The 10,027-nt window shown below is 37.5% G+C and overlaps 1 long non-coding RNA gene across 1 annotated transcript in view; it reads right to left on the minus strand.

Moving 5' to 3' along the window:
- The window catches only part of LOC124554119, a 32,995-nt gene extending 23,221 nt beyond the window's left edge, over positions 1 to 9,774 (minus strand). Inside the window, exon 1 of the long non-coding RNA XR_006968250.1 lies at positions 9,650 to 9,774. This is a non-coding gene — a long non-coding RNA (uncharacterized LOC124554119). The remainder of the gene's footprint in view (positions 1 to 9,649) is intronic.
- Between the last annotated feature and the right edge of the window lie 253 nt (positions 9,775 to 10,027).

Below are 10,027 nucleotides of genomic sequence, written 5' to 3' on the forward strand. Positions count from 1 at the left end.
AAAAGAGTTTGACTCGGGACAATGTTTTTGGAAAAGTTGACGCTGGACAGCGCACACAGATTAGATGTGACTTGTGGAAACATTATGCGTAGTAGACTGGAAGAATCCATTAAAGAGAATCAAAAACTAAGGGCGCCTGTCCCACACATCCTCCAACACAGGTACGCTTATGTAAGCGATCGGTTCGCATTATTTAGTGCTGCGCAGGGGCGGTGGCAAGGGGTTAGCTATGGGGCTATAGCCCCAACCCCCCCACCCCCCAATGGAGTATCATGTTACACTGGATAAAATGACTTCAGAAATCAGCAACTACATAACTTCAACAGATTCAACCACTTTTATGATAATATAGCAATACAGGTAACAATGTATTTCAAACACATTTCAACAAATGAATAAGAGCAGCAAACAGCTTACTATCTAAACCAATAAATAGCATTTAACTTAAAAAGGGCATCTTATTATTTAATAATATACACTGGATGATTATTAATGTACGAATACCACTTACAATAACCAAGGAAGCTAAATAGGCCTATGCTGCGTATGCCTACCAACACAAACTGCTGACCCCACACAAAAAACTTCGAAATTGCCGGACATCTGGGACAAATCGTATTATTTTCACGAGCACACACATTCTGTAGACATGTTACCAAAAACTACTTTAAGCAACACCAAATTTTAGCAATTTGTCGGTGGAGGACCCCAACTCTCGTTTAGTTAAGCGATATTCCATTCCCCCAAAACCCCCCTTGACTGACGTCTAGGATCACCCCTGCCCCTGCGCATAAAGATATAGCGAGAGTGAATCGGAAACAGGTAGACAACAACAGATCGCATGGTAAACAAAATACTCATCACAGATTGAACAGTGTTTGACTCACGACAGAATAACTAATTTTCATAACGTGCACACGAAGAATGAACACAATCCATGCCAAGTAGTAGCAACACATTTTCAGTACCACTTTTCTGTAAATGTACGGGCAGGTATAGTCGATGATTTCATTATTGGCCCTTACGTTTTACCTGCATGATGGATTCCTAACAATTACCGAAACTATCTAGAGGAGACATTGCTAACAACTTCATTGGAAAATGTTCCATTAGCCATACGTCACAACACATGGTTCCTCCATGGTGGTGCTCCACCCCACACTGGTCACACAGTATGGAGGTTTTGAATGGACGATTTCTAGGACAATGGATAGGATGTTTTTGTGCATATTGATGGCCAGCATGCAGTCCTGATTTAAATTCACTGGATTTTTTTTACTTTTCAGGCCCTATGAAGGGAATTACTTATGTCCAGAAAGTAATTAGTGTGGATGAACTTACACAGAGGATTTTCGATGCTGCCAATACCGTGAAGGCAAATGAGCACACGCGTGAATGAGTGCGACAAGACTGGGTTCGCCGTCATGAAGCACGTGTTGAAATGAATGGCGGGCATTTTGAACACTGGTGTAACACTAAACAAAGTAATGTGGGTTTCATTACAGTACTATTGTAGCAAAGGGAAACAACCTGAATTTAATTTTCATTGCAGTTTTATTGTAAAAAGAGAAAACAGTTGATTGTAATTAATGCACAACAAATTATAATTGATTCATTTTGTACTACGGGAAACACATTTTATTTCATGTAGCTTTTCTTTACTACCATGACCTCCTTTATGGTAATGTTGCAACAGAGAAAACATCTGGTTGTACTTAGTTCATTGATTATTTAAAATAGATTATATGTTGTCAACCAGCCAGTGACTGTTTAAACTGCTTGTTTCGGTAGTATTTTAATACCTAGACACCACGCAGCATTCTTGTACACGTCCAATGCTTACATTGCTCTGCTTCATCCATTAACTTTCTCTGACCACTGTGTCAATGTCTTTAATAGACAAGAATCGCTGTACGCCGTCAGATGACAATGTAAACAGAAGTGCATCAACTATCAAACGCACAAATATCTGCCTTTTAGGAATACAAAAATAAAGAATGTGATACAGTGATATCTCAATAGATTTTTTTTTGTCAAGCACAATGACATGTACCTGCTGTATAATTATGGCAGCTTCTATCATTTACACCCTGTATAAGTGTGACTGGATGGTGGCTTAAGGACTTTGTGCCCTGATTAGGAGGTACCATTTGTTAGGGTCTATTATGATGAACCAAATGATGTAAAAATTCATGACGAATCTTAACATTAGTATTGAGGTCAAGTAATGTTTCTTCTTCCTTCTTTTCATTAAAAAAAGAGGGAGGGGGGTGAGCACCTACATGGTGTAGATTAACGTAGCGCGAAATCTTTCTCCCCTTGCTACAAGGAAGAACCTACAAGGTTAAGTCAATTATTATACACAAAGTAGTTATAAAATTTTATTGTAATCAAACAGGAAACTTAACAAGAACATCATTTTTCGACATAGCCTCCTTGCGTTTCAACAAACTTGGTCCATCGTTGTATAAGCCTCCTGATTCCCTCATAAAAGAAGGTTCTCAGTTGAGCTGTGAACCGGGAATGCACCGCTTCTTTCACTGCTTCATCCAAGGCAATCGACGGCCCTTTAATGCCTGTTAGATTGGATCAAACAAGTGATAGTCAGAACAGGCAAGATCAGTATTATATGGAGGATGATCCAGTACTTCAAATTTGAGTTTCTGGGGCGTTTCAGCAGTGTGGGCAGCAATATTCAGAAGGGTTTTGTCGTGCAACAACACAACACCTTTTGACAGCAATCCTCAGCATTTGTGCATTTGCTTCGAACTGCAGGCTTTAGCCTGGTAGTAAACATCTCTCTATAACATACATTGTTTATTGTTGTGCCCCTTTCCCCATAATGTTCCAGTATTGGGCCTTGTGCGTAGAAAAAACAGTAAGCATCAGTTTTCCTGCGGACGGTTGTCTCTTGAACTTTTTCTTGCATGGTGAATTTGGTTGTTTCCATTCCATACTCTGCTGTTTACTTTCCAGCTTGTAATGATGGATCCATGTTTCGTCACCAATAATGATCTTGTCTAAGAAGTTGTTCCCTTCATTACAATAGCAATCCAAATATTTTCTGCAGGTGTCCAACCGCATTCATTTATGCAACTGTGTGAGTTAATTTGGGGCCCATCTTGCACAAACTTTATGAAACGCAAGTCTGTTGTGGATGATTACATAGGCAGAACTGTGACTAATTTGCAGACGATGTGCTACTTCATCAATAGTTAATTGTCTATCTAAGAGAATCATTTCACATGAATGCTCAGTGGTTTCTTCATTTGTGGCGGTAAACGGTTGTTCGACTCCTTCATCGTGTGTAACACTTGTGCGACCATTTCAGAATTTTTTCAATCCATTCCTAGACACTCCATTGTGGCAAAACACTATTCCCGTACTGTACTGAAAGTCTTCGATGAATTTCGGCTCGATACGCCTTCTGACCACAAAAAATGTATCACTGAACGTTGCTCTTCTTTGGTGCAAATAGACAGCGGAGCAGCCAATGAACAAAGTATGCGTCATCAACGTAAAATGACAGTACTACCAAAATAAACAAAAATATAACTAAATTGTGGATAACAATTGACTTACCGACGTATCTAATAGTAATTAAACCCTTTTTTCTCTGCAGAGACACAATTCTTTTCCTTTTTTTCCCCTGCTACAGACACTGGCTAGTTTTTGGCTGGAATTGCCCAGAAGGGAGAGTCCTCCAGAAATGGTAATGCTAACAGTAATCAAAATGCTTGAAGAAAAGGAACATCCTCTAAGTCTTCTATGAGAGGTAAGTTATAATTTACTGATGTTGGTGCCTTAACAAGTGCAGATTAAGGTTATTGTGTGAATAAATGATTAGGTCTCTCCAACAACAAATTACATACGAAGTTCTTATGTTGTATAAGTTAAAATGGGTTTTGTATATTACGTGACAAAACTGGGTTTATACTGTTTTATTCTGGGTGGCAGTAATATTAATTGGTATGGATTTTCAGGGGAGGTTAATTTAACTTACTTCATGTAGTTACATTAATTGCTTAACCTGGTTTAACTAAAAGATTAATGATTAAGCAAGACATGCTAACAGCTAATTGGTTCTCTTTGCAGTGTAGTCCACAGAAGTAGTGAAACAATGTCAGTACAAATAGTTTATGATCAGGCTTATTACAGTTTTACCACACTTACTGAAGTCAAGGAAAATAATCGGTTTTGACCTTAAACATATTTTCTTCAATTCCTTTTAGTTAAACTTTCATGTTAATTATGTCTGCTTATTAAAAGGCACACGTTCCTGTTATATAAGGTAAACATATGCATTTTTTTCTTGCTATTATCATTTCTTATTATTTTCCTCATCATTACTATCATTTTCATTTTATTTTCAAAATTTACATAACCACTTGAGTCTTATGGAGAGCGTGTTGTTTGTGAGCTGTTTGCATCATCATAGCTGTTTCTGCTATGTTCTTGACAAGTAACGGAAACAGATGTGATGATTAAAACATAGCACAAACAAAATGCTCTCAGTAAAACTCAAGTGTACAAACAATTTTCTCAGTTCAAAATCAGAGAAATGGCCACTGAAGATCTGCCTCATTCCAATCACCCTTCGACTGCTCGAAGCAAGGACAATGTCAGCAAAATGCGTGATGTGATTAACAAAGATCTATGCAGGCAACTGACCAATTTGACGACATGCCAGGGTTGTCCTGGAGCTCAATTCAGTGCATTTTGACTGTTGATTTGGGGAGGTGTAAAGAGGCAGCAAAGTTTGTGCTGAAAATTATCACCACAGATCAAAAGAATCATCACGTTTGAGCCTGTCACAAACTGAAGGATACATTCAAAGATGATCTAAACTTTTTCAACAAAATCATCACAGTGCTATCGGTATGATCCAGATAGTACGCAATAGTCAATTCTATGGAAGTTAACTGGCCCACATTGTCCAGAAAAAGCTCAGCAAGTGAAATCGAACGTGAAGACACTGTCAATTTTTTTTTTTTTTTTTTACATCAAACTGATTGCACACTCACAATTTGTCCCTCAAGACCATACAGTAAACACCAATTCTATATGGAAGTTATGAAAAGTCTGCACAGGAGTTTGGAGTGAAAACGTCCAACTTTATGGGATTCCAGCAATTGGTCCCTGCATCTTGTCAACACTAACACACACACACAGCTCTCAGTGTTCATCAGTTTTTGTCCTCAACAAAGATGACTACCTTGACCCCGTGCCTTCTTCGCCAGATTTACCACCCTCTGACTTCTTCCTGTTCCTGAGGGTAAAAAGAGACTTGAAAGGAAAGTTTTCTGCCGATATCAAAGATGTAAGACGCAGTGTCACGAAGGTATTAGCACTTCACAAAGAGGACGAATTTAGAAGGTATTGCCCACACTGGAATAAACATTTGGACAAGTGCATTAATGCTAATGGAGTGTACTTAGGAGAAGGTCAAGGTTGTGTTTGAAAAACAATAAAGTAAATGCTTTCTACAAAGAAATTCCAGTGATTTTGGGGTCCCCTCCCTTTTGTATTCACTAGTCCCACCCCCACCGTGTCACATAGAACTCCTAGAAACAGCTTCCTGAAAATGTTTATGCACTCCTCTAAATGCGTGTTATTACTGCCAACACTAAGGCACTCTTTCTCACCTGAAATCTTGATTGTGGTGGGAGATTGCTAAGCAATACGGCTAGGGATATAATTCAGGTCAAATGGCAACAACGTGGTTGAAGATAAGTTGGGAGACACTAAAAATGTGGATAGCACACTAAGAATGTTTACAATTTGAGCATGAAAAACTTTGTGATTACTGAAAATAACAGACCGCTTCCCATATACTCCATTCTACATTACACAAAATGTAATCAATGTGTGTGTGTGTGTGTGTGTGTGTGTGTGTGTGTGTGTGTGTGTGTGTGTTTGGGGCTGACAGGTGAAAATGTTATTTCACTGATTAGCAAGGACACTGCAATGGGGTTTGTCACTGAGTGAACACTATTTGATCATGTGGTGCAATACAGCGCTATTTTTCCCCATTCTGTTTTGTCAGCTTTTTGGAACAGCAGATCTAGTGCTGTCCATTACTTTATTGTGATCTTGTCCCCTTGTGACTATTTAATACAAAATGTCAAATCCTCTTCTTAGTACTATCGAGGCTTAGGACTATTATTACATATCTTATCGTCATCATTATTAAACGTGATATATGATACCAATATGGATAATGTGGAAATTATCACCTGTGCTTCTGGTACCTGTGGGCTAGTTTATATCAAATCCCCAAAAGATTTTGACATCAAAATGTCAGGTATTTAATATTTTTTAATTACAGTATATACCCACAGAGTAAACAAAAAGTAGGCCTAATAAATTTAATATTCTGTTGAAGCACAGGTTATTTGTTTTTCAATTAACAAGAGAATCATTTTTTGAGATTGCCATGAAACTTCAAAACTACTGTTGCTAGAAATCTGAAACTGATGTTAACATAAATGACTTAGATCGAAATAAATTCACCGAATCCAAGTAACTTGACATCAGTTGTTACAATACGGATGTCCTACCAGATGGTCACGTGATAATTTGTGCCGGACGGAGACTCGAACCCAGTTTTCCCACTTATCACATGTGCTCGCCTCAGGATTAGGCTGTCTGTACTTGCCTCCCAGACCGACCAGCACCTATGGTGTCGGGATTAAGACAACGTAACGTATAGAAGTTTGTGTCGATCCAAGAGGTGTGCACAGATAGCTTCATTCTAAGGCAACCGCTCACGATAAGCAAGGTATCTGGGTTCGAGTACCAGTCCAGTGCAAATTTTCAAATGTCACCAACAGGTAAAACATTAGTACCTAAAATAGCTGACACCAAGTAATTCACATTCAGTTAATTTATTTTGATCTGAATTCAAGCGGCTGTTAATCATTATTAATGTAATACTCTATATTGGTGCAGGCCCTAGATTATAATGAATAGGTCTCTATTCTATACAGTCTTATTCCCAGTAATGCAGGCATACAGAATTAAGCTGCAGGCATTCAGTGATGAAAGTAAGACTACAGTATAGCAACGCAGTGTTTGGATCGGTCCAGAAGGTATGAACAGATAGCCTAATGGTAAGAGGACTCCTTGCGATAAGCGGGAAATCCGGGTTCGAGTCCCAGTCCGGCACATATTTTCATATAACACCAGAAGGTACAACATCTGTACCTAATACAATGGCACCAAGTTATTCCTATTTAGCGAATTAATTTCAAACAGTTGTCAATCACCATCAACATAAATAATGTAAATGTCTAGGTTTGAGCTTTGATTAGAAATCTAAAGTGATGCTCAATTTTTTATTTTTTTTTTAAAGTTTGGTAAGTGTGAAAAACAGTCCTTTTGTTTACATACAATGGGTTAAATTTCAAGATAAAGAAAGCAAGGGTATTTGAGATACAATGTTAAGACCAATCTATTATGTACATTTTAAGTTGTTTAAGTAACAAGCCGTGAAATGATGACTTTTCTTCAGGACTGATAACCTCACTGTTTGGTCCCCTCTCCCAAATCGACCAACCAACAACTTTCCTCCAGAAGCAAAGCTATGGTATTAGTCTTACTAAGAACTGAACTACATCTTTATCAATCCTATATATAGTATGAATATGATGATATATTTAAGTAATAAAAGTTACCCACGGTAGAAACAGAGGCTAACAATGACTTTAATGAACATCATTTGCATTTTGTTTGGAAAGGTTTAAGCAATCCGTTTCTCCCACAACAGAATAAAAATGAATAAAATAAGATTATACAAAGCAGTCACTTGAGCTATGTTACCTGAAGTCTCATTTGTAAGATGCCAAGATGCCTTTCGTTTGGATTTTACAACAAATTGTAAACAAGAACAAACAAAGTGGATATTATGATATTTTATCAAAAATCAAAGTACAGACTCTCCCACTGGCCATACTGGGCTCAGCTTACCCTAGAATACAACCAGTTAAGATGTGTAAGATATTTCAAAATATAGATGAGGAAAAAACAATGAAGCTGTTGATCCTTTTGGGCACAGAACACTAACTTTTAATTTCTTTGAATGTTGGCAAGCAACATACCATCAACTTTGAAAAATGTTAAGCTACTCTCGGTTCAAGCAGATGCAATCAATCGAGATTCAATGACACATTTTCTGTAGAAGTCTTCTGTTTAGGAATGGTCTATGGTCAGTGCACCTGATTTATCATTCACAGCATATGGCTTAAGTGCAACCTAAAATTAACACATTGGAATGAGAGAGGGAAGTCCCTGGGATGATTTCTGAATCGCTTGGCTCTGATGGTATTCCTTTGTTCAAAACAGATTCCGACAATGGTTTCTTGAGCTATTATTGCACAGCTGTTTGTGTGTCATAATTTCATTTTCAAATTAACACCGCATTAGCAGAAAGTCTGTTGTCACTGGCCCATAAATATGCCATAAGCACTTTTACAATTTGTTATGAGAAGACAGTGAATGCTGCTTCATTATTGTTGAAGTCTTGTGAATGCTGCCATTTTAAGATAGGCTGTTGAATGGAAAACATTAAATATCACTGTGTTGCATTTTACGCATTCTAAAATGTCTATGTGTAATACATGTATCCGCGTTCAGTATTATCCTCATTACAGTATGCAACCGAAGGATGCATTGTGGATTGGCAGACGGTCCACCGGTAAGACTGAATTTCATACATCAAAGCACAAATGAGTAATTTTCAGCAAAATTATAGGTTATGAGAACTTTTGAGTCATCTTGTATCATAAGAAAACTGATTGCCCCTTAATAACATTAGGGACCCATGACCTCAGCAGTTTGGTCTCATAAGATCTTACCACAAATTTCCAAAAAATCTCTCCAATAACATAACAGCGTAACTTTCATCTAAAATTAGAATAGAAGCTACACCAAAACTTCCACTCTTCATTATTGATGATCCCTTGTAACTTAAGAAAAATCAATGTAGTGCAGTAGACTTGTACATTTAAAAATCAATTCCCCTTTCTACTCATCCTCTCCTCACCTTCAAATTTTATCAATGGCAAACAGAAATACGGCAGCAATATATTTTTCTTAGAAAAATAAAAAGTGTGTTTTTGAGATTTTCAAATGGATTTTTTCTTCAATTTTTGAAAGTAAAATTTAATCTCACAGTAATTAACGCATAGTTCAGGTGCTTTCAACTGACAAGAGTTAACTATCTAGCTTCAATAGTTAAAGAGCTAAATGCAGAAATATTTCTCAAAAGGTTTGGAAAATCACGCAGTTTCTCACGATTTCGAAGAAAAAAGTCTAGCATAGGGAAACGCTGTTGGAATTCGCGGTGTTTGTTAACTACCTGGGTATGGTCAGATGTTCAAAAAATCTGACACAACTGAGACATCAAGGTCCAAAACTTAATCAAATTTGTCTGATCTAGTATTATCTACGCTGGGTACAAAATTAAGGCAGTGGAAGAAGCGTTAGAGTAGTGGTATGAGTGAGATGAAGTTCAAATGTATATTTTGAGCTTAAACTACGGCAAAACTGAAAGCATCTGTCTGTCTGCCAACGCTTATGCATTTTTCAATGTAACGTGACGTACCTAACATAGTTTCAAAAATAAACGAATAACAAGGATGATAAATACCTGCATCGCATTACATGCTCATTCTTCAAGTTACTGTACTATTTGTTCACAGGCCTTGATTAACAGCAAAAGTGGTGCACTAGTGATGTACAACCACTTACAGCCATGTATTAAAATGTACAAAAAGCGTTAGAGTAGTGGTATGAGTGAGATGAAGTTCAAATGTATATTTTGAGCTTAAACTACGGCAAAACTGAAAGCATCTGTCTGTCTGCCAACGCTTATGCATTTTTCAATGTAACGTGACGTACCTAACATAGTTTCAAAAATAAACGAATAACAAGGATGATAAATACCTGCATCGCATTACATGCTCATTCTTCAAGTTACTGTACTATTTGTTCACAGGCCTTGATTAACAGCAAAAGTGGTACACTA

The sequence above is a fragment of the Schistocerca americana genome, chromosome 11 (genome assembly GCF_021461395.2).
Source record: "Schistocerca americana isolate TAMUIC-IGC-003095 chromosome 11, iqSchAmer2.1, whole genome shotgun sequence".
NCBI classification, from domain to species: Eukaryota; Metazoa; Arthropoda; class Insecta; order Orthoptera; family Acrididae; genus Schistocerca; species Schistocerca americana.